General features: G+C 47.9%; 1 long non-coding RNA gene across 1 annotated transcript; it reads left to right on the top strand.

The window, feature by feature from the left end:
• The first annotated feature begins 2755 nt into the window (after nucleotides 1-2755).
• On the top strand, nucleotides 2756-23966 carry LOC123991011. The gene is made up of 3 exons (XR_006830739.1): nucleotides 2756-2885; nucleotides 11312-11547; nucleotides 23869-23966. It is a non-coding gene; the product is annotated as an uncharacterized LOC123991011 (long non-coding RNA).
• The last annotated feature ends 813 nt before the right edge of the window (nucleotides 23967-24779 follow it).

Raw genomic sequence — 24779 nt, 5'->3', positions numbered from 1 at the left:
TGACCATACAAACATACAGACAGGTCATAATATATATTTTCCATATAAAGTCATCTATGCTTTAAGTTGATTGGAGAATCACTTATTTGTTAGATATAAGAAGAATAAACATTTTTGTTGCACCATATCCCTGGATGTCATGGAATGTTTGGCCGTTTGGAAACCTTGAGTGTGGACTGTATGCATACCAAACAACCCCGCTTCAGGCTTGGGCAGTGGCTATGGTAAAGACGAAAGGAAGCCACTACAGGTAGGTTGAGGTAACATGTACAGTTGAAGTCGGAAGTTTACATACACATTAGCCAAATACATTTAAACTCAGTTTTTCACAATTCCTGACATTTAATCCAAGTAAAAATTCCCTGTTTTAGGTCAGTTAGGATCACCACTTTATTTTAAGAATGTGAAATGTCAGAATAATAGCAGAGAGTGATTTATGTAAGCTTTTATTTCTTTCATCACATTCCCAGTGGGTCAGAAGTTTAGATACACTCAATTAGTATTTGGTTGCATTGTCTTTAAATTGTTTAACTTGGGTCAAACGTTTCGGGTAGCCTTCCACGAGCTTCCCACAATAAGGTGGGTGAATTTTGACCCATTCCTCCTGATAGAGCTGGTGTAACTGAGTCAGGTTTGTAGGCCTCCTTGCAGGCCTCCTGTAGGCCTCCTTTTCAGTTCTGCCCACAAATGTTCCATAGGATTGAGGTCATGGCTTTGTGATGGCCACTCCAATACCTTGACTTTGTTGTCCTTAAGCCATTTTGCCACAACTCTGGAAGTATGCTTGGGGTCATAGTCCATTTGGAAGACCCATTTGCGACCAAGCTTTCACTTCCTGACTGATGTCTTGAGATGTTGCTTCAATATATCCACCTAATTTTCCTACCTCATGATGCCATCTATTTTTGTGAAGTGCACCAGTCCCTCCTGCAGCAAAGCACCCACACAACATGATGTTGCCACCCCCTTGCTTCACGGTTGGGATGGTGTTCTTCGGCTAGCAAACCTCCCCGTTTTTCCTCCAAACATAACGATGGTCATTATGGCCAAACAGATATATTTTTGTTCAAAAAGTACGATCTTTGTCCCCGTGTGCAGTTGCAAACCGTAGTCTAGCTTTTTTTTATGGCGGTTTTGGACCATTGGCTTCTTCCTTGCTGAGTGGCCTTTCAGGTTATGTTGATATAGGACTCGTTTTACTGTGGATATAGATACTTTTGTACCTGTTTTCTCCAGCATCTTCATAAGGTCATTTGCAGTTGTTCTGGGATTGATTTGTACTTTTTGAAACAAAGTACAACACGTCTCCTTCCTGAGCAGTATGACGGCTGCGTGGTCCCATGGTGTTTATACTTTCGTACTATTGTTTGTACAGATGAACATGGTACCTTCAGGCGTTTGGAAATTGCACCCAAGGATGAACCAGACTTGTGAATGTCTACAATTTTTTTTGAGGTCTTGGCTGATTTCTTTTGATTTTCCCATGATGTCAAGCAAATAGGCACCGAGTTTGAAGGTAGGCCATGAAATACATCCACAGGTACACCTCCAATTGAATCAAATGATGTCAATTAGCCTATCAGAAGCTTCCAAAGCCATGACATCATTTTCTGGAATTTTCCAAGCTGTTTAAAGGCACAGTTAACTTAGTGTATGTAAACTTCTGACCCACTGGAATTGTGATACAGGGAAATATAAGTGAAATAATCTGTCTGTACACAATTGTTGGAAAAAATACTTGTGTCATGCACAAAGTAGATATCCTCACTGACTTGCCAAATCTAGAGTTTGTTAACAAGAAATCTGTATGTAAACTTCCGACTTCAACTGTATACAGTGCCTTGAGAAAGTATTCGGCCCCCTTGAACTTTGTGACCTTTTGCCACATTTCAGGCTTCAAACATAAAGATATAAAACTGTATTTTTTTGTGAAGAATCTAAAAAACTGAAAAATTGGGTGTGGGTTAGGGTTAGGGTTAGTATTTTGAGACACAGCCCATGCAAGAAACATCTCTAGCTTAAACAGACACATTCTGATTGGGATTTTTGTATTATGCTAATTAGATTGCTTCAGGGGCACTGTAGTTTTTATTTTGTTTTCATGATTTAAAAATACATGACCTAAGTACTTTACACCACTGCTAACAATACTTACAGTTTGCAATGATAGTACATTTTTTCACATCTAAATGAGTGATAGTTTTAGTCTGTACTTACTGTTATTGACTGTAGACATTATGGCGAGTTCTGTAAGGGTAGTAGCTTGTCCAGAGAGGATGGAAAACTTAGTGTAAAACTTATTGAATACTCTTTGGCTTGACTGCCTGTGATGTCACCTTTAGGCCAGGTGGGGGCATAAGAATGTGAGGAATTTTACAACACTTCTACAGATAACTACTAGGATTACATTCTCTGCATGAAGTTTCTATTGTCTGACTACGTGTTAACGTAGAACCATAGATAATTGGATTTTGATCTACTAAATATATGCCGCCGAGTAGGATCCCTCTTATGGTAAAACAACAAACATTTTCGAATTAAATTATTAATGCAGTTTACCATTAGGTCTAAATCAAAATGTTGATAATTATGTACAAATTAACTTTATTGTCGACTTTTTTGGTGAGCTGACATTATTGTCAGAAGTATGTCCCGCCCATTTAACCCTCACATTATTTTCCGCACCTTCATTGGTTTCACACAAGGAAGGCGTTGATATAATGAACCCTAGTCCATTTTGACTGGATAAGCGTTACGTCACTCAAAACTGTTGCTTGGCAGCGTTACTTGGTGGTGTTGTCAAGCGGAGGCTTACTGTTGCTGCAATTAAAATTCCTGCCTTGGATGTGGACTATGGGTCCAGTTCATCACTTTACAAACACTGAGTGAGTAGCGTTTTTTTTGTCGTCCATTAGAAATACTGAGTAGGTAGGAAAATACCGTACGTTTAAGATGACGTGTTTTTATCAGCCGTTTTATTTAGGCATTTAGTGCGTAGTATCCCCTCTGTAGAGCACGTAGTTAGGTTACTCGATGCTGGATCTGTGTGGCTAGCAAGCTAACGTTAGATCAAGGGCATAATGTCAACCCTGTACTGTGTAACGTTAAGTGCAATGTTCTAGTGTTGGATTTTATTGTTCTTTGTTTTCTTATGTTGTTTAGCTGTCTAGTATTGATATGATAGAGAGCTCTCTAGCTGCCTGACACCCAGTGCAGTAATATGTGTGGGTTAAAAAACATGCTCCTGCTAGCCTACTTGCAACACACACACACACACACACACACACACACACACACACACACACACACACACACACACACACACACACACACACACACACACACACACACACACACACACACACACACACACACACACACACACACACACACACACACACACACACACACGAGGCTCTAACGGACCTTTTGAACACATTGATTTGAGTTATGGCTGAAATATTGTCTAGGTCTAGTCTGACTGTGGATATTTAACATGTAGCTTCATACAATTAACATATAATCCAATTACTGATAGGTCTGTACTGTATAGGAGTAGGGTTTCCATGTTTCATTACTGATAGGTCTGTACTGTATAGGAGTAGGGTTTCCAGGTTTCATTACTAATAGGTCTGTACTGTATAGGAGTAGGGTTTCCAGGTTTCATTACTAATAGGTCTGTACTGTATAGGAGTAGGGTTTCCAGGTTTCATTACTAATAGGTATGTACTGTATAGGAGTAGGTTTCCAGGTTTCATTACTAATAGGTCTGTACTGTATAGGAGTAGGGTTTCCAGGTTTCATTACTAATAGGTATGTACTGTATAGGAGTAGGGTTTCCAGGTTTCATTACTAATAGGCCCTCACTGTATAGGAGTAGGGTTTCCATGTTTCATTACTAATAGGTATGTACTGTATAGGAGTAGGGTTTCCAGGTTTCATTACTAATAGGTCTGTACTGTATAGGAGTAGGGTTTCCAGGTTTCATTACTGATAGGTCTGTACTGTATAGGAGTAGGGTTTCCAGGTTTCATTACTAATAGGTCTGCACTGTATAGGAGTAGGGTTTCCAGGTTTCATTACTGATAGGTCTGTACTGTATAGGAGTAGGGTTTCCATGTTTCATTACTGATAGGTCTGTACTGTATAGGAGTAGGGTTTCCAGGTTTCATTACTGATAGGTCTGTACTGTATAGGAGTAGGGTTTCCAGGTTTCATTACTGATAGGTCTGTACTGTATAGGAGTAGGGTTTCCAGGTTTCATTACTGATAGGTATGCACTGCATAGGAGTAGGGTTTCCAGGTTTCATTACTAATAGGTCTGCACTGCATAGGAGTAGGGTTTCCAGGTTTCATTACTAATAGGTCTGTACTGTATAGGAGTAGGGTTTCCAGGTTTCATTACTGATAGGTCTGTACTGTATAGGAGTAGGGTTTCCAGGTTTCATTACTGATAGGTCTGTACTGTATAGGAGTAGGTTTCCAGGTTTCATTACTAATAGGTCTGTACTGTATAGGAGTAGGGTTTCCAGGTTTCATTACTGATAGGTCTGTACTGTATAGGAGTAGGGTTTCCAGGTTTCATTACTAATAGGTCTGTACTGTATAGGAGTAGGGTTTCCAGGTTTCATTACTGATAGGTCTGTACTGTATAGGAGTAGGGTTTCCAGGTTTCATTACTAATAGGTCTGTACTGTATAGGAGTAGGGTTTCCAGGTTTCATTACTAATAGGTCTGTACTGTATAGGAGTAGGTTTCCAGGTTTCATTACTGATAGGTCTGTACTGTATAGGAGTAGGGTTTCCAGGTTTCATTACTAATAGGCCTGCACTGCATAGGAGTAGGGTTTCCAGGTTTCATTACTAATAGGCCTGCACTGCATAGGAGTAGGGTTTCCAGGTTTCATTACTAATAGGTCTGTACTGTATAGGAGTAGGGTTTCCAGGTTTCATTACTGATAGGTCTGTACTGTATAGGAGTAGGGTTTCCAGGTTTCATTACTAATAGGTCTGTACTGTATAGGAGTAGGTTTCCAGGTTTCATTACTGATAGGTCTGTACTGTATAGGAGTAGGGTTTCCAGGTTTCATTACTGATAGGCCTGCACTGCATAGGAGTAGGGTTTCCAGGTTTCATTACTGATAGGCCTGCACTGCATAGGAGTAGGGTTTCCAGGTTTCATTACTGATAGGTCTGTACTGTATAGGAGTAGGGTTTCCAGGTTTCATTACTGATAGGCCTGCACTGCATTGGAGTAGAGGTTTCCAGGTTTCATTACTAATAGGTCTGTACTGTATAGGAGTAGGGTTTCCAGGTTTCATTACTAATAGGTATGTACTGTATAGGAGTAGGGTTTCCAGGTTTCATTACTAATAGGTATGCACTGCATAGGAGTAGGGTTTCCAGGTTTCATTACTGATAGGTCTGTACTGTATAGGAGTAGGGTTTCCAGGTTTCATTACTGATAGGTCTGTACTGTATAGGAGTAGGGTTTCCAGGTTTCATTACTGATAGGTCTGTACTGTATAGGAGTAGGGTTTCCAGGTTTCATTACTGATAGGTATGCACTGCATAGGAGTAGGGTTTCAGGTTTCATTACTAATAGGTCTGCACTGCATAGGAGTAGGGTTTCCAGGTTTCATTACTAATAGGCCTGCACTGCATAGGAGTAGGGTTTCCAGGTTTCATTACTAATAGGTCTGTACTGTATAGGAGTAGGGTTTCCAGGTTTCATTACTAATAGGTCTGTACTGTATAGGAGTAGGTTTCCAGGTTTCATTACTAATAGGTCTGTACTGTATAGGAGTAGGGTTTCCAGGTTTCATTACTGATAGGTCTGTACTGTATAGGAGTAGGGTTTCCAGGTTTCATTACTGATAGGTCTGTACTGTATAGGAGTAGGGTTTCCAGGTTTCATTACTAATAGGTCTACTGTATAGGAGTATGGTTTCCAGGTTTCATTACTAATAGGTATGTACTGTATAGGAGTAGGGTTTCCAGGTTTCATTACTAATAGGTCTGTACTGTATAGGAGTAGGGTTTCCAGGTTTCATTACTAATAGGTATGTACTGTATAGGAGTAGGGTTTCCAGGTTTCATTACTGATAGGTCTGTACTGTATAGGAGTAGGGTTTCCAGGTTTCATTACTAATAGGTCTGTACTGTATAGGAGTAGGGTTTCCAGGTTTCATTACTAATAGATGTGTACTGTTTAGGAGTAGGGTTTCCAGGTTTCATTACTAATAGGTATGTACTGTATAGGAGTAGGGTTTCCAGGTTTCATTACTAATAGGCCCTCACTGTATAGGAGTAGGGTTTCCAGGTTTCATTACTAATAGGTATGTACTGTATAGGAGTAGGGTTTCCAGGTTTCATTACTAATAGATGTGTACTGTTTAGGAGTAGGGTTTCCAGGTTTCATTACTAATAATACACATGGAATCATTTAGTAACCAAAAAAGTGTTAAACAAATCCAAATATATTTGAGATTCTTCAAAGGAGCCACCCTTTGCCTTGATGACAGCTTTGCACACTCTTAGCCTTATTCTAAAGAAATACAAACAACGGTCAAAAAGACAGTGAACAATAACAGTCACAAGGCTGTATACAGTAGAGAGGTTATATACAGTGGAGAGGCTATATACAGTAGAGAGGTTATATACAGTAGAGAGGTTATATACAGTAGAGAGGTTGTATACAGTAGAGAGGCTGTATACAGTAGAGAGGCTGTATACAGTAGAGAGGCTGTATACAGTAGAGAGGTTGTATACAGTAGAGAGGTTGTATACAGTAGAGAGGCTGTATACAGTAGAGAGGCTGTATACAGTAGAGAGGCTGTATACAGTAGAGAGGCTGTATACAGTAGAGAGGCTGTATACAGTAGAGAGGCTGTATACAGTAGAGAGGCTGTATACAGTAGAGAGGCTGTATACAGTAGAGAGGCTGTATACAGTAGAGAGGCTGTATACAGTAGAGAGGCTGTATACAGTAGAGAGGCTGTATTCAGTAACAATGCTGTGTACAGTAGAGGCTGTATACAGTAGAGAGGCCGTATACAGTAGAGAGGCCGTATACAGTAGAGAGGCCGTATACAGTAACGAGGCCGTATACAGTAACGAGGCCGTATACAGTAACGAGGCCGTATACAGTAACGAGGCCGTATACAGTAGAGAGGCTGTATACAGTAGAGAGGCTGTATACAGTAGAGAGGCTGTATACAGTAGAGAGGCTGTATACAGTAGAGAGGCTGTATACAGTAGAGAGGCTGTATACCGTAGAGAGGCTGTATACCGTAGAGAGGCTGTATACCGTAGAGAGGCTGTATACCGTAGAGAGGCTGTATCAGTAGAGAGGCTGTATCCAGTAGAGAGGCTGTATACCGTAGAGAGGCTGTATACCGTAGAGAGGCTGTATACCGTAGAGAGGCTGTATACCGTAGAGAGGCTGTATACCGTAGAGAGGCTGTATACCGTAGAGAGGCTGTATACCGTAGAGAGGCCGTATACCGTAGAGAGGCCGTATCCGTAGAGAGGCCGTATCCGTAGAGAGGCCGTATCCAGTAGAGAGGCCGTATACCAGTAGAGAGGCCGTATACCGTAGAGAGGCCGTATACCGTAGAGAGGCCGTATACCGTAGAGAGGCCGTATACCGTAGAGAGGCCGTATACCGTAGAGAGGCCGTATACAGTAGAGAGGCCGTATACAGTAGAGAGGCCGTATACAGTAGAGAGGCCGTATACAGTAGAGAGGCCGTATACAGTAACAAGGCCGTATACAGTAGAGAGGCTGTATACAGTAACAAGGCTGTATACAGTAGAGGCTGTATACAGTAGAGGCTGTATACAGTAGAGAGGCTATATACAGTAGAGAGGCTATATACAATAGAGAGGCTATATACAATAGAGAGACTATTCAGTAACAATGCTGTGTACAGTAGAGAGACTGTATACAGTAGAGAGGCTGTATTCAGTAACAATGCTGTGTACAGTAGAGAGGCTGTGTACAGTAGAGAGGCTGTGTACAGTAGAGAGGCTGTGTACAGTAGAGAGGTTGTATTCAGTAACAATGCTGTGTACAGTAGAGGCTATATACAGTAGAGAGGCTATATACAGTAGAGAGTCTGTATACAGTAGAGAGTCTGTATACAGTAGAGAGGCTGTATACAGTAACGAGGCTGTATACAGTAGGCTATATACAGTAGAGAGGTAGTATTCAGTAACAATGCTGTGTACAGGAGAGGCTATATACAGTAGAGAGGCTATATACAGTAGAGAGGCTATATACAGTAGAGAGGCTATATACAGTAGAGAGGCTATATCCAGTAGAGAGGCTGTATCCAGTAGAGAGGCTGTATCCAGTAGAGAGGCTGTATCCAGTAGAGAGGCTGTATCCAGTAGAGAGGCTGTATCCAGTAGAGAGGCTGTATCCAGTAGAGAGGCTGTATCCAGTAGAGAGGCTGTATCCAGTAGAGAGGCTGTATCCAGTAGAGAGGCTGTATCCAGTAGAGAGGCTGTATCCAGTAGAGAGGCTGTATCCAGTAGAGAGGCTGTATCCAGTAGAGAGGCTGTATCCAGTAGAGAGGCTGTATCCAGTAGAGAGGCTGTATCCAGTAGAGAGGCTGTATCCAGTAGAGAGGCTGTATCCAGTAGAGAGGCCGTATCCAGTAGAGAGGCCGTATCCAGTAGAGAGGCCGTATCCAGTAGAGAGGCCGTATACAGTAGAGAGGCCGTATACAGTAGAGAGGCCGTATACAGTAGAGAGGCCGTATACAGTAGAGAGGCCGTATCCAGTAGAGAGGCCGTATCCAGTAGAGAGGCCGTATCCACTAGAGAGGCCGTATACAGTAGAGAGGCCGTATACAGTAGAGAGGCCGTATCCAGTAGAGAGGCCGTATCCAGTAGAGAGGCCGTATCCACTAGAGAGGCCGTATACAGTTAGAGGTTATTTTACAGTAGAGAGGCCGTATACAGTAGAGAGGCCGTATACAGTAGAGAGGCCGTTTTCAGTAGAGGGCCGTATCCAGTAGAGAAGCATTATCCAGTAGAGAGGCTGTATCCAGTAGAGAACACCTGTACAGTAGAGGCTGTATCCAGTAGAGAGGCTGTATCCAGTAGAGAGGATTTCGACAGTAGAGAGGCCGTATCCAGTAGAGAGGCTGTATCCAGTAGAGAGGCTGTATCCAGTAGAGAGGCCGTATCCAGTAGAGAGGCTGTATCCAGTAGAGAGGCTGTATCCAGTAGAGAGGCTGTATCCAGTAGAGAGGCTGTATCCAGTAGAGAGGCTGTATCCAGTAGAGAGGCCGTATACAGTAGAGAGGCTGTATCCAGTAGAGAGTCCAGTAGAGAGGCCGTATACAGTAGAGAGGCTATAAAAGTAGCAAGGCTACATACAGACACCGGTTAGTCAGGCTGATTGAGGTAGTATGTACATGTAGGTATGGTTAAAGTGACTATGCATACAGTATATGATGAACAGAGTAGCAATAGCCTCGCTACTGTTATTTTATTGTTGCTCTTTAATTATTTGTTATTTTTATTTTTTACTTCAGTTTATTTTAGTAAATACTTTCTTAACACTTATTTTTCTTAATTAAGGGCTTGTAAATAATCACTGTAAGGTGAAACACCTGTTGTATTTGGCACATGTGACATGCCAGCTGATTCATGATTTCGACTGGCTGAGAAACGCTGCCTGGCTGTCTGTCTTGTTCAGACTCCTGACACGTTAATTACTATGGGAAAGCTGGAGGGCTGTCTGTCTTGTTCAGACTCCTGACACGTTAATTACTATGGGAAAGCTGGAGGGCTGTCTGTCTTGTCCAGACTCCTGACACGTTAATTACTATGGGAAAGCTGGAGGGCTGTCTGTCTTGTTCAGACTCCTGACACGTTAATTACTATGGGAAAGCTGGAGGGCTGTCTGTCTTGTTCAGACTCCTGACACGTTAATTACTATGGGAAAGCTGGAGGGCTGTCTGTCTTGTCCAGACTCCTGACACGTTAATTACTATGGGAAAGCTGGAGGGCTGTCTGTCTTGTCCAGACTCCTGACACGTTAATTACTATGGGAAAGCTGGAGGGCTGTCTGTCTTGTCCAGACTCCTGACACGTTAATTACTATGGGAAAGCTGGAGGGCTGTCTGTCTTGTTCAGACTCCCGACACGTTAATTACTATGGGAAAGCTGGAGGGCTGTCTGTCTTGTCCAGACTCCTGACACGTTAATTACTATGGGAAAGCTGGAGGGCTGTCTGTCTTGTTCAGACTCCTGACACGTTAATTACTATGGGAAAGCTGGAGGGCTGTCTGTCTTGTTCAGACTCCTGACACGTTAATTACTATGGGAAAGCTGGAGATGGAATTTGAATACTGAAACAACATTGCAAATGTCAGCGAGACAGACAGCAAGGTTGATACACATCTCCACTGTTAAACTAAATGTTAGTCTAAAGGAAATGTGAGATAATGTCTAGATGCTTTTTATAGTGGAGATCAAGTTTATAAATTGCCTGGCTGGGCTGATGAGACAGTGGATTGTGCAGTCAGATGGAACAGAGTAAATAGACATTGTAACATCATAGATTTAACCGGTGGTAACTTCTGGAATAGACATCGGCTGGAATGCGCTTTTAACCAATCAGCATTCAGGATTAGACCCACCGTTGTATAATATAATAGGTCTCCTTGTTGTCATTGGCAACAATTGTAACCTAATTTTCTTATATAATCCAGATGTTTATTTTCAGGAGCATATCTGTTTTTCTCTTGTAGTCTGTGTTCAGTAACACTGTGCTGGTGAGGATAATTTGCCAGCTGATTTGAAGGTGTTGAATTCCACTGACTCTGTCCATTACCACGCATGATTCATCCTGTTGTTGGAAACAACATGAAGGCATGATCCTCTATACTGCTCACTGCATTCCTGTTCACATTGTGCAGCGGTTGCTGCTGAAACAAAAGAGGAAGATCATCTGTGTGTTCAGCTGTTTGCAGAGCTTAGTTGTTCAGGAGATCAGCCACCACCTACAATCACCTGTAGCCTTCTGATCTGAGCCTGTCAGTTAGTGGAGAGAGAGGGAGCAGCAGAGTCATGTTGACTGTACTAGGATGCTGCCGGCCTGGTTTATTTTAGCTCTGGATTCTGCATACTGAACCCACAGCTATGTGGGAGATGAGGAGAGGAGGTGTTCATGAACAGTCAGCAATTAAAGGGATAGCTCACTCATAAAAGTTGGCCAGGTGTTTTCAGACCTAAAAAGTTAGCTTAATTATGTTCGATTCCTCTGCTCATTGTTGTGCTTTCTTCTGTGTCCAGGTGAGGATGATCCTGTGAGGGAAAACCATTGAAAGGAGAATGTGTCGCGTCCAGAGGCCCACTGGTAGTCAACCCCGCCCAGGAGCCAGGAGACCAGCCCAGACCCCCCTCCTCTAGCTGGGACACCTCTCTGACCCCACCTTGGAGCTCACCCCAGCTGCCTTTTAACTTCATGAAGAACTCTGACGTTGGTGATGTTATGAATAAATTTGAAGTCCTTGGGATCGTAGGTGAAGGTAAGATCACTAGCTACGTTACTACCTTACCCACATAATTGTTAGAAGGCCTCTGTATGTGTGTGTGCCGGCGCGCCTGCTTATGGTTATGGATCATGAAGCACTATAGAAATTACAGGTCGACCGATTAATTGGAATGGCTGATTAATTAGGGCCAATTTCAAGCCCAGGGAGGAGCGAGGAGAGGGACGGAAGCTATACTGTTACACTGGCAATACTAAAGTGCCTATAAGAACATCCAATAGTCAAAGGTAAATTAAATACAAATGGTACAGAGGGAAATAGTCATATAATTCCTATAATAACTACAACCTAAAACTTCTTACCTGGGAATATTGAAGACTCATGTTAAAAGGAACAACCAGCTTTCATATGTTCTCATGTTCTGAGCAAGGAACTTAAACATTAGCTTTCTTACATGGCACATATTGAACTTTTACTTTCTTCTCCAACACTGTTTGTGAATTATTTAAACCAAATTGAACATGTTTCATTATTTACTTGATGCTAAATTGATTTTATTGATGTATTATATTAAGTTAAAATAAGTGTTCATTCAGTATTGTTGTAATTGTCATTATTACAAATTAACAAATAAAAATCGGCCGAGGTATCGGCGTTGAAAAATCATAATCGGTTGACCTCTAATAGAAATCAGAACATTTTCGGACTAGGCTACATAATACTGGAACGAGATATTGTACCAGCCAGCCAGCCAGCCACATGTAACATGTCTTTCTCTCTCATGTTGTTGGTTTCCTGCGGTTTCAATGAGTAGATGTAAAGTGTCAGACACTCTGCCCAGTCCCTTCCCCAGCCCCATCCCCTCTACCCAGCCCCATCCCCTCTACCCAGCCCCATCCCCTCTACCCAGCCCCATCCCCTCTACCCAGCCCCATCCCCTCTACCCAGTCCCTTCCCCCGCCCCATCCCCTCTACCCAGCCCCATCTCCTCTACCCAGTCCCTTCCCCAGCCACATCCCCTCTACCCAGCCCCAGCCCCATCCCCTCTACCCAGCCCCATCCCCTCTACCCAGTCCCTTCCCCATCCCCTCTCCCCAGCCCCATCCCCTCTACCCAGTCCCACCCCCTTCTAAATACTCTCCTGCAACCCGCCTCACCCAATGTAGCTATTTTTTCTAAAGTATTTATATCTACTTTGGATCCGGAACCCCTCAACTGAAGCTAGCCAGCTAGCTACCAGCTATCAGTCAGCAAACCATTGCTAGCGGTCTTCAGCTAACCGGTCATCAGCTAACCTTTAGCTCGGAAAGCTCTCGCCAGTTCGAACAACGCGACTCTAACCAGAGCATAACGGACCTATTATTTTTTATCCCCAGATTCCCACCGGATTTCCACCGCAAACGGAACATTTTCAGCTGTATTCTTCACAACTACCTATCTAGCTAACCGCAACCCCGGATGATTACTCCTGGCTAGCGTTTCCACCCACTTAGCTTGAAGCTAGCCCGGCCAGAGCTCCTGTGCTACTACCGAAGCATACTCCTGGTCTACAATATCCGGTCCCACGACCGGTCTATCGATGTCACCGCATGAAGAGGAATAAACAGACTCACCCAATCGCGACGTCCCCCAAAGGCTAACTTTCTAGCCCTTGCTATCTCCTTGCTTGCTAATTCGGTCCGCTAACTGCTACCTTGTTTAGCCCCGGCCTACTAACTGTTAGCTTGTTAGCACAGGCCTGCTAACCGTCTGAATCGCCGTGTCCCACACTCACTGGACCCATATTTACTTTCTATCTCTTTTCGATTTTTAATTTGTTTATACCTTCCGGTAACCTGCCTCACCCAATGTGATACGGAATCGCCATTATTTTTAATTTTTATAACACACTCAAGAAACTCCAGAAGCTAACCAGCTAACTAGCTACAAGCTATTTAGTCATTGTTAGCCACTGCTAGCGGCTTTTACCTTTTGCACAACCAGACAGTTTTTTAAAACCTGGATAACACTCGCCAGTCCAGCTTCCCTGCCCCATCCACCGCTGCCCCCTGGACACTGATCACTTGGCTACATAGCTGATGCATGCTGGACTGTCCATTAATCACGGTACTCCATTCTGCTTGTTTATGATTTATCTGTCTGCCCCAGCCGCACTCAGGCTCTGTGTGTAGTTAATCCGACCCTCCCTGCCTAGTCAACGCCATTTTACCTGCTGTTGTTGTGCTAGCTGATTAGCTGTTGTTGTCTCACCTACTGTTTTAGCTACTGTTTTAGCTAGCTCTCCCAATTCAACACCTGTGATTACTGTATGCCTCGCTGTATGTCTCTCTCAAATGTCAATATGCCTTGTATACTGTTGTTCAGGTTAGTTATCATTGTTTTAGTTTACAATGGAGCCCCTAGTTCCACTCTTCATACCCCTGATACCTCCTTCGTCCCACCTCCCACACATGCGGTGACCTCACCCATTACAACCAGCATGTCCAGAGATACAACCTCTCTCATCATCACCCAGTGCCTGGGCTTACCTCCGCTGTACCCGCACCCCACCATACCCCTGTCTGCGCATTATGCCCTGAATATATTCTACCATGCCCAGAAATCTGCTCCTTTTATTCTCTGTCCCCAACACTCTAGGCGACCAGTTTTGATAGCCTTTAGCCGCAACCTCATACTACTCCTCCTCTGTTCCGCGGGTGATGTGGAGGTAAACCCAGGCCCTGCATGTCCCCAGGCACCCTCATTTGTTGACTTCTGTGACCGAAAAAGCCTTGGTTTCATGCATGTCAACATCAGAAGCCTCCTCCCTAAGTTTGTTTTACTCACTGCTTTAGCACACTCTGCTAACCCTGATGTCCTTGCCGTGTCTGAATCCTGGCTCAGGAAGGCCACCAAAAATTCTGAGATTTCCATACCCAACTATAACATCTTCCATCAAGATAGAACTGCCAAAGGGGGAGGAGTTGCAGTCTACTGCAGAGATAGCCTGCAAAGTGATGTCATACTTTCCAGGTCCATACCCAAACAGTTCGAACTACTAATTTTGAAAATTACTCTCTCCAGAAATAAGTCTCTCACTGTTGCCGCCTGCTACCGACCCCCCTCGGCTCCCAGCTGTGCCCTGGACACCATTTGTGAATTGATCGCCCCCCATCTAGCTTCAGAGTTTGTTCTGTTAGGTGACCTAAACTGGGATATGCTTAACACCCCGGCAGTCCTACAATCTAAGCTAGATGCCCTCAATCTCACACAAATCATCAAGGAACCCACCAGGGACAACCCTAAATCTGTAAACAAGGGCACCCTCATAGACGTCATCCTGACCAACTGGCCCTCCAAATACACCTCCACTGTCTTCAACCAGGATCTCAGCGATCACTGCCTCATTGCCTGTATCCGCTACGGAGCCGCAGTCAAACGACCACCCCTCATCACTGTCAAACGCTCCCTAAAACACTTCTGTGAGCAGGCCTTTCTTATCGACCTGGCCCGGGTATCCTGGAAGGACATTGACCTCATCCCGTCAGTTGAGGATGCCTGGTCATTCTTTAAAAGTAACTTCCTCACCATTTTAGATAAGCATACTCCGTTCAAAAAATGCAGAACTAAGAACAGATATAGCCCTTGGTTCAAATCAAATCAAATTTATTTATATAGCCCTTCGTACATCAGCTGATATCTCAAAGTGCTGTACAGAAACCCAGCCTAAAACCCCAAACAGCAAACAATGCAGGTGTAAAAGCACGGTGGCTAGGAAAAACTCCCTAGAAAGGCCAAAACCTAGGAAGAAACCTAGAGAGGAACCGGGCTATGTGGGGTGGCCAGTCCTCTTCTGGCTGTGCCGGGTAGAGATTATAACAGAACATGACCAAGATGTTCAAATGTTCATAAATGACCAGCATGGTCAAATAATAATAAGGCAGAACAGTTGAAACTGGAGCAGCAGCACAGTCAGGTGGACTGGGGACAGCAAGGAGCCATCATGTCAGGTAGTCCTGGGGCACGGTCCTAGGGCTCAGGTCCTCCGAGAGAGAGAAAGAAAGAGAGAATTAGAGAGAGCATATGTGGGGTGGCCAGTCCTCTTCTGGCTGTGCCGGGTGGAGATTATAACAGAACGTGGCCAAGATGTTCAAATGTTCATAAATGACCAGCATGGTTGAATAATAGTAAGGCAGAACAGTTGAAACTGGAGCAGGAGCATGGCCAGGTGGACTGGGGACAGCAAGGAGTCCTCATGTCAGGTAGTCCTGGAGCAGCAGCATGGCCAGGTGGACTGGGGACAGCAAGGAGTCATCATGTCAGGTAGTCCTGGGGCATGGTTCTAGGGCTCAGGTCCTCCGAGAGAGAGAAAGAAAGAGAGAAGGAGAGAATTAGAGAACGCACACTTAGATTTACACAGGACACCGAATAGGACAGGAGAAGTACTCCAGATAAACAAACTGACCCTAGCCCCCCGACACATAAACTACTGCAGCATAAATACTGGAGGCTGAGACAGGAGGGGTCAGGAGACACTGTGGCCCCATCCGAGGACACCCCCGGACAGGGCCAAACAGGAAGGATATAACCCCACCCACTTTGCCAAAGCACAGCCCCCACACCACTAGAGGGAAATCTTCAACCACCAACTTACCATCCTGAGACAAGGCCGAGTATAGCCCACAAAGATCTCCGACACGGTACAACCCAAGGGGGGAACCCAGACAGGCCGACCACAACAGTGAATCAACCCACCCAGGTGACGCACCCCCCCAGGGACGGCACGAGAGAGCCCCAGCAAGCCAGTGACTCAGCCCCGTAACAGGGTTAGAGGCAGAGAATCCCAGTGGAAAAGGGGAACCGGCCAGGCAGAGACAGCAAGGGCGGTTCGTTGTTCCAGAGCCTTTCCGTTCACCTTCCCACTCCTGGGCCAGACTACACTCAATCATATGACCCACTGAAGAGATGAGTCTTCAGTAAAGACTTAAAGGTTGAGACCGAGTTTGCGTCTCTGACATGGGTAGGCAGACCGTTCCATAAAAATGGAGCTCTATAGGAGAAAGCCCTGCCTCCAGCTGTTTGCTTAGAAATTCTAGGGACAATTAGGAGGCCTGCGTCTTGTGACCGTAGCGTACGTATAGGTATGTACGGCAGGACCAAATCAGAGAGGTAGGTAGGAGCAAGCCCATGTAATGCTTTGTAGGTTAGCAGTAAAACCTTGAAATCAGCCCTTGCTTTGACAGGAAGCCAGTGTAGAGAGGCTAGCACTGGAGTAATATGATCAAATTTTTTGATTCTAGCAGCCGTATTTAGCACTAACTGAAGTTTATTTAGTGCTTTATCCGGGTAGCCGGAAAATAGAGCATTGCAGTAGTCTAACCTAGAAGTGACAAAAGCATGGATTAATTTTTCTGCATCATTTTTGGACAGAAAGTTTCTGATTTTTGCAATGTTACGTAGATGGAAAAAAGCTGTCCTCGAAATGGTCTTGATATGTTCTTCAAAAGAGAGATCAGGGTCCAGAGTAACGCCGAGTTCACTCCAGACCTGACTGCCCTCGACCAGCACAAAAACATCCTGTGGCGGTCTGCAATAGCATTGAATAGTCCCCGCGATATGCAACTGTTCAGGGAAGTCAGGAACCAATACACGCAGTCAGTCAGGAAAGCTAAGGCCAGCTTCTTCAGGCAGAAGTTTGCATCCTGTAGCTCCAACTCCAAAAAGTTCTGGGACACTGTGAAGTCCATGGAGAACAAGAGCACCTCCTCCCAGCTGCCCACTGCACTGAGGCTAGGTAACACGGTCACCACCGATAAATCCATGATTATCGAGAACTTCAAGCATTTCTCAACGGCTGGCCATGCCATCCGCCTGGCTACTCCAACCTCGGCCAACAGCTCCGCCCCCTCCGCAGCTACTCGCCCAAGCCTCTCCAGGTTCTCCTTTACCCAAATCCAGATAGCAAATCCAGATAGCAGATGTTCTGAAAGAGCTGCAAAACCTGGACCCGTACAAATCAGCTGGGCTTGACAATCCGGACCCTCTATTTCTGAAACTATCCGCCGCCATTGTCACAACCCCTATTACCAGCCTGTTCAACCTCTCTTTCATATCGTCTGAGATCCCCAAGGAATGGAAAGCTGCCGCAGTCATCCCCCTCTTCAAAGGGGGAGACACCCTGGACCCAAACTGTTACAGACCTATATCCATCCTGCCCTGCCTATCTAAGGTCTTCGAAAGCCAAGTCAACAAACAGGTCACTGACCATCTCGAATCCCACCGTACCTTCTCCGCTGTGCAATCTGGTTTCTGTGCCGGTCACGGGTGCACCTCAGCCACGCTCAAGGTACTAAATGATATCATAACCGCCATCGATAAAAGAGAGTACTGTGCAGCCGTCTTCATCGACCTTGCCAAGGCTTTCGACTCTGTCAATCACCATATTCTTATCGGCAGACTCAGTAGCCTCGGTTTTTTCGGATGACTGCCTTGCCTGGTTCACCAATTACTTTGCAGACAGTGTTCAGTGTGTTAAATTGGAGGGCATGCTGTCCGGTCCTCTGGCAGTATATATGGGGGTGCCACAGGGCTCAATTCTCGGGCCGACTCTTTTCTCTGTATATATCAATGATGTTGCTCTTGCTGCGGGCGATTCCCTGATCCACCTCTACGCAGACGACACCATTCTATATACTTCCGGCCCGTCCTTGGACACTGTGCTATCTAACCTCCAAACGAGCTTCAATGCCATACAACACTCCTTCCGTGGCCTCCAACTGCTCTTAAACGCTAGTAAAACCAAATGCATGCTTTTCAACCATTCGCTGCCTGCACCCGCACGCCCGACTAGCATCACCACCCTGGATGGTTCCGACCTAGAATATGTGGACATCTACAAGTACCTAGGTGTCTGGCTAGACTGTAAACTCTCCTTCCAGACTCATATCAAACATCTCCAATCTAAAATCAAATCTAGTCGGCTTTCTATTCCGTAACAAAGCCTCCTTCACTCATGCCGCCAAACTTACCCTAGTAAAACTCACTATCCTACCGATCCTCGACTTCGACGATGTCATCTACAAAATAGCTTCCAACACTCTACTCAGCAAACAGTTTATCACAGTGCCATCCGTTTTGTTACTAAAGCACCTTATACCACCCACCACTGCGACCTGTATGCTCTAGTCGGCTGGCCCTCGCTACATATTCGTCGCCAGACCCACTGGCTCCAGGTCATCTACAAGTCCATGCTAGGTAAAGCTCCGCCTTATCTCAGTTCACTCGTCACGATGGCAACACCCACCCGTAGCACGCGCTCCAGCAGGTGTATCTCACTGATCATCCCTAAAGCCAAAACCTAATTTGGCCGCCTTTCGTTCCAGTTCTCTGCTGCCTGTGACTGTAACGAATTGCAAAAATCGCTGAAGTTGGAGACTTTTATCTCCCTCACCAACTTCAAACATCAGCTAGCTGAGCAGCTAACCGATCGCTGCAGCTGTACATTGTCCATCGGTAAATAGCCCACCCAATTTTACCTACCTCATCCCCATACTGTTTTTATTTATTTACTTTTCTGCTCTTTTGCACACTAATATCTCTACCTGTACATGAACATCTGATCATTTATCACTCCAGTGTTTATCTGCAAAATTGTAATTATTTGCCTACCTCCTCATGCCTTTTGCACACAATGTATATAGACTCCCCTTTTTTCCCTACTGTGTTGTTGACTTGTTATTTGAAAAAAAAAATGTTGTTATTTGTTTACTCCATGTGTAACTCTGTGTTGTCTGTTCATACTGCTATGCTTTATCTTGGCCAGGTCGCAGTTGCAAATGAGAACTTGTTCTCAACTAGCCTACCTGGTTAAATAAAGGTGAAATAAATAAATAAATAAAAAACCAGTCCCTTCCCCTTACCCAGCCCCATCCCCTCTACCCAGTCCCTCCCCAGCCCCATCCCCATCCCCTCTACCCAGTCCCTTCCCCCGCCCCATCCCCTCTAACCAGTCCCTTCCCCAGCCCCATCCCCTCTACCCAGTCCCTTCCCCAACCCCATCCCCTCTACCCAGTCCCTTCCCCATCCCCTCTAACCAGCCCCTCCCCCAGCCCCATCCCCTCTATCCAGCCCCATCCCCTCTACCCAGTCCACCCCCAGCCCCATCTCCTCTAACCAGTCCCTTCCCCAGCCCCATCCCCTCTACCCAGTCCCCTCACCAGCCCCATCTCCACTACCCAGTCCCCTCCCCAGCCCCATCTCCTCTAACCAGTCCCTTCCCCAGCCCCATCTCCTCTAACCAGTCCCTTCCCCAGCCCCATCCCCTCTAACCAGTCCCTTCCCCAGCCCCATCCCCTCTACCCAGTCCCAGCCCCATCCCCAGCCCCATCCCCTCTACCCAGTCGCTTCCCCGCCCCATCCCCTCTACCCAGGCCCCTTACCCAGCCCCATCCCCTCTACCCAGTCCCTTCCCCAGCCCCTTCCCCTCTACCCAGTCCCTTCCCCTCTATCCAGTCCCTTCCCCTCCACCCAGCCCCTTCCCCTCCACCCAGCCCCATCCCCTCTACCCAGTCCCTTCCCCCGCCCCATCCCCTCTACCCAGTCCCTTTCCCAGCCCCATCCCCTCTATCCAGTCCCTACCCAGCCCCATCTCCTCTACCCAGTCCCTACCCAGCCCCATCTCCTCTACCCAGTCCCTTCCCCAGCCCCATCTCCTCTACCCGGCCCTACCCCAGCCCCACTACCCAGTCCCTTCCCCAGCCCCATCTCCTCTACCCAGTCCCTTCCCCAGCCCCATCCCCTCTTCCCAGTCCCTTGCCCAGCCCCATCCCCAGCCCCATCCCCTCTACCCAACCCCTTTCCCAGCCCCATCCCATTACCCAACCCCATCCCCTCTGCCCAGTCCCTTCCCCAGCCCCATCCCCTCTACCCTTCCCCTCTACCCAGCCCCATCCCCTCTGCCCCAGCCCCTCTACCCAGTCCCTTCCCCAGCCCCTCTAACCAGTCTCTTCCCCAGCCCGAGCCCCATCCCCTCTACCCAGTCCCATCCACTCTTCCCAGTCCCTTCCCCTCTTCCCAGTCCCTTCCCCTCTTCCCAGTCCCTTCCCCAGCCCCATCCCCTCTTCCCAGCCCCATCCCCAGCCCCATCCCCTCTACCCAACCCCTTTCCCAGCCCCATCCCATTACCCAACCCCATCCCCTCTGCCCAGTCCCTTCCCCAGCCCCATCCCCTCTACCCTTCCCCTCTACCCAGCCCCATCCCCTCTGCCCCAGCCCCTCTACCCAGTCCCTTCCCCAGCCCCTCTAACCAGTCTCTTCCCCAGCCCGAGCCCCATCCACTCTTCCCAGTCCCATCCACTCTTCCCAGTCCCATCCACTCTTCCCAGTCCCTTCCCCTCTTCCCAGTCCCTTCCCCTCTTCCCAGTCCCTGCCCCATCTCCTCTACCCAGTCCCCTCCCCAGCCCCATCTCCTCTACCCAGTCCCCTCCCCAGCCCCATCCCCTCTACCCAGCCCCATCCCCTCTACCCAGTCCCAGCCCCATCCCCTCTGCCCAGTCCACCCCTTCCCCAGCCCCATCCCCTTACCCAGCCCCATCCTCTCTACCCAGTCCCTTCCCGAGCCCCGTCCCCTCTACCCAGTCCCTTCCCGAGCCCCGTCCCCTCTACCCATTCCCTTCCCATCTACCCAGTCCCTTCCCGAGCCCTGTCCCCTCTACCCAGTCCCTTCCCATCTACCCAATCCCTCCCCAGGCCCATCCCCTTACCCAGGCCCTTCCCCCGCCCCATCCCCTCTACCCAGCCCCATCCCCTCTACCCAGGCCCCTATCCAGCCCCATCCCCTCTACCCAGTCCCTTACCCAGCCCCATCCCCTCTACCCAGTCCCTTACCCAGCCCCTTTCCCTCTACCCAGTCCAATCCCCTCTACCCAGTCCCTTCCCCAGCCCCATCCCCTCTGCCCAGTCCACCCCCTTCCCCAGCCCCATCCCCTCTGCCCAGTCTCTTCCCCTCTACCCAGTCCCTTCCCCAGCCCCATCCCCTTACCCATTCCCATCCCCTCTACCCAGTCCCTTCCCCAGCCCCATCCCCTCTGCCCAGTCCACCCCCTCCCCAGCCCCTTACCCAGCCCCATCCTCTCTACCCAGTCCCTTCCCCCGCCCCTTCCCCTCTACCCAGTCCCATCCCCTCAACCCAGTCCCTTCCCCTCTACCCAGTCCCTTCCCCCGCCCCATCCCCTCTACGCCAGCCCCTCTACCCAGTCCCTTCCCCAGTCCCAGCCCCTCTAACCAGTCTCTTCCCCAGCCCCATCCCCTCTACCCAGTCCCTTCCCCTCTACCCAGTCCCTTCCCCAGTCCCTTCCCCAGTCCCTTCCCCAGTCCCTTCCCCAGTCCCTTCCCCTCTACCCAGCCCCATCCCCTCCACCCAGCCCCATCCCCTCTGCCCAGTCCCACCCCCTTCCCCTCTGCCCAGTCCCACCCCCTCCCCAGCCCCATCCCCTCTACCCAGTCCCTTCCCCAGCCCCGTCCCTTCCCCAGCCCCGTCCCCTCTGCCCAGTTCCTTCCCCTCTACCCAGTCCCTTCCCCAGCCCCATCCCCTCTACCCAGTCCCTACCCAGGCCCTTCCCCCGCCCCATATCCTCTACCCAGCCCCATCCCCTCTACCCAGGCCCCTACCCAGCCCCATCCCCTCTACCCAGTCCCTTACCCAGTCCCTTCCCCTCTACCCAGTCCCATCCCCCGTCCCATCCCCTCTGCCCCAGCCCCTCTACCCAGTCCCTTTCCCAGCACCAGCCCCTCCAACCAGTCTCTTCCCCAGCCCCATCCCCTCTACCCAGTCCCTTCCCCTCTACCCAGTCCCTTCCCCAGTCCCTTCCCCTCTACCCAGTCCCTTCCCCTCTACCCAGTCCCTTCCCCTCTACCCAGTCCCATCCCCTCTACCCAGTCCCCTCCCCAGCCCCATCCCCTCTACCCAGTCCCAGCTCCATCCCCTCTGCCCAGTCCCACCCCCTTCCCCAGCCCCATCCCCTTCCCCAGCCCCATCCCCTCTACCCAGTCCCTTCCCCAGCCCCATCCCCTCTACCCAGTCACTTGCCCAGCCCCATCCCCTCTACCCAGTCATTTACCCAGCCCCTCCCCTCTACCCAGTCCCTTCCCCTCTAACCAGTCTAACCAGTCACTTGCCCAGCCCCATCCCCTCTACCCAGTCCCTTCACCCGCCCCATCCCCTCTACCCAGTCCCTTCCCCTCTACCCAGTCCCTTCCCCTCTAACCAGTCTAACCAGTCACTTGCCCAGCCCCATCCCCTCTACCCAGTCCCTTCACCCCTACCCCCATCCCCTCTACCCAGTCCCTTCCCCCATCTCTACCCAGTCCCTTCCCCCCCATCTAACCAGTCTAACCAGTCACTTGCCCAGCCCCATCCCCTCTACCCAGCCCCTCCCCTCTACCCAGTCCCTTCCCCTCTAACCAGTCTAACCAGTCACTTGCCCAGCCCCATCCCCTCTACCCAGTCCCTTCACCCGCCCCATCCCCTCTACCCAGTCCCTTCCCCAGCGCGAGGTTGAGCGCGAGGTTGAGTGTTGTGACCTAGCTGCTCTCTCTCTCTCGCTCTCTTGACAGAACTAAATAAATGGTCCATTTCAGATAGGTTACAGCTGGCATTATGTAGGTTTGGCTGCGTTTATGTTGATTAATCAGGGCTGATTGGACAGCAGCACCACATGGTGCCAGGCTGGCTTTGCATCATTCTCTCTCATTATCAAACAGAGGAGCAAATATTCTCTTGTTCAGGTTGTCCCTGCGCCTGTCTCTCTGGTCCATTTCTACCGGTGTAAATTGGCTGCAGTTAGCCACAGTGAGGGACTTCCTTCTCCATTATAGAGGAGCCAGACACAGAATGAGCTCTCTCTTCTGAAAGAGGCCAGTAGGCAGGAAGGAATCGCTGGGCTCATATTTATGGATTCATCTGAAAACATAGCTCAGGCTTCATTCATCTGTGTACTGTAAGCACCCCACTGAGCTATTAGAACCGGTCCAATGTACTGTCACAGTCTGACCACTTTGCAAGGTCAACCTAAAGCAGTTCTAGGCTCTCGTCTGAACCACGTGTTCTGGGTCAAACCATTACCACTACATTTAAACCATTGAACAGTACCTGTGATCCGATACGGGCAGACGTCCCATCATGTTCTACATGCATCCTGTCAGCATTTCATGTGACCAGGCTGTTGGTTGATACTCTCTGTTTATCTGAATAAACTAGCTGCTGAAGGTCATGCTGTTAGTAACAAACAGGGAAGCTTTAGGTCAGGAGGGCTACAGTGTTGCTGTGTAAGTTAAAATGGAGTGCCTCGTGATATCTTAAAGTACTGCTCTCTCCACCAGGTGCCTATGGAGTGGTCCTGAAGTGCAGACACAAGGTAAGATCTTTGATATAATCACATCAACTATCCTTTTCTGAGACTCATTACCACTTATAAACACTGATGTAGGTAATTAACCCGAACCAAACAGAATATACCAAAATACAGGATGTTTGATTGTTTTAGGCAAGATGGTATTGTATAGGAACAGCAGGGTCGGGGTCAGACTGTGTTGCCCTACATGAGCTCGTAGTTAGTAGACAGCAGGGTCAGACTGTGTAGCCCTACATGAGCTAGTAGTTAGTAGACAGCAGGGTCAGACTGTGTAGCCCTACATGAGCTAGTAGTTAGTAGACAGCAGGGTCAGACTGTGTAGCCCTACATGAGCTAGTAGTTAGTAGACAGCAGGGTCAGACTGTGTAGCCCCTACATGAGCTAGTAGTTAGTAGACAGCAGGGTCAGACTGTGTAGCCCTACATGAGCTAGTAGTTAGTAGACAGCAGGGTCAGACTGTGTAGCCCTACATGAGCTAGTAGTTAGTAGACAGCAGGGTCAGACTGTGTTGCCCTACATGAGCTCGTAGTTAGTAGACAGCAGGGTCAGACTGTGTAGCCCTACATGAGCTCGTAGTTAGTAGACAGCAGGGTCAGACTGTGTAGCCCTACATGAGCTAGTAGTTAGTAGACAGCAGGGTCAGACTGTGTAGCCCTACATGAGCTAGTAGTTAGTAGACAGCAGGGTCAGACTGTGTAGCCCTACATGAGCTAGTAGTTAGTAGACAGCAGGGTCAGACTGTGTAGCCCTACATGAGCTAGTAGTTAGTAGACAGCAGGGTCAGACTGTGTAGCCCTACATGAGCTAGTAGTTAGTAGACAGCAGGGTCAGACTGTGTAGCCCTACATGAGCTAGTAGTTAGTAGACAGCAGGGTCAGA

This window comes from Oncorhynchus gorbuscha, linkage group LG02, assembly GCF_021184085.1.
Source record: "Oncorhynchus gorbuscha isolate QuinsamMale2020 ecotype Even-year linkage group LG02, OgorEven_v1.0, whole genome shotgun sequence".
Classification (NCBI taxonomy): Eukaryota; Metazoa; Chordata; class Actinopteri; order Salmoniformes; family Salmonidae; genus Oncorhynchus; species Oncorhynchus gorbuscha.
This window is presented reverse-complemented; position numbering and strand designations above follow the sequence as displayed.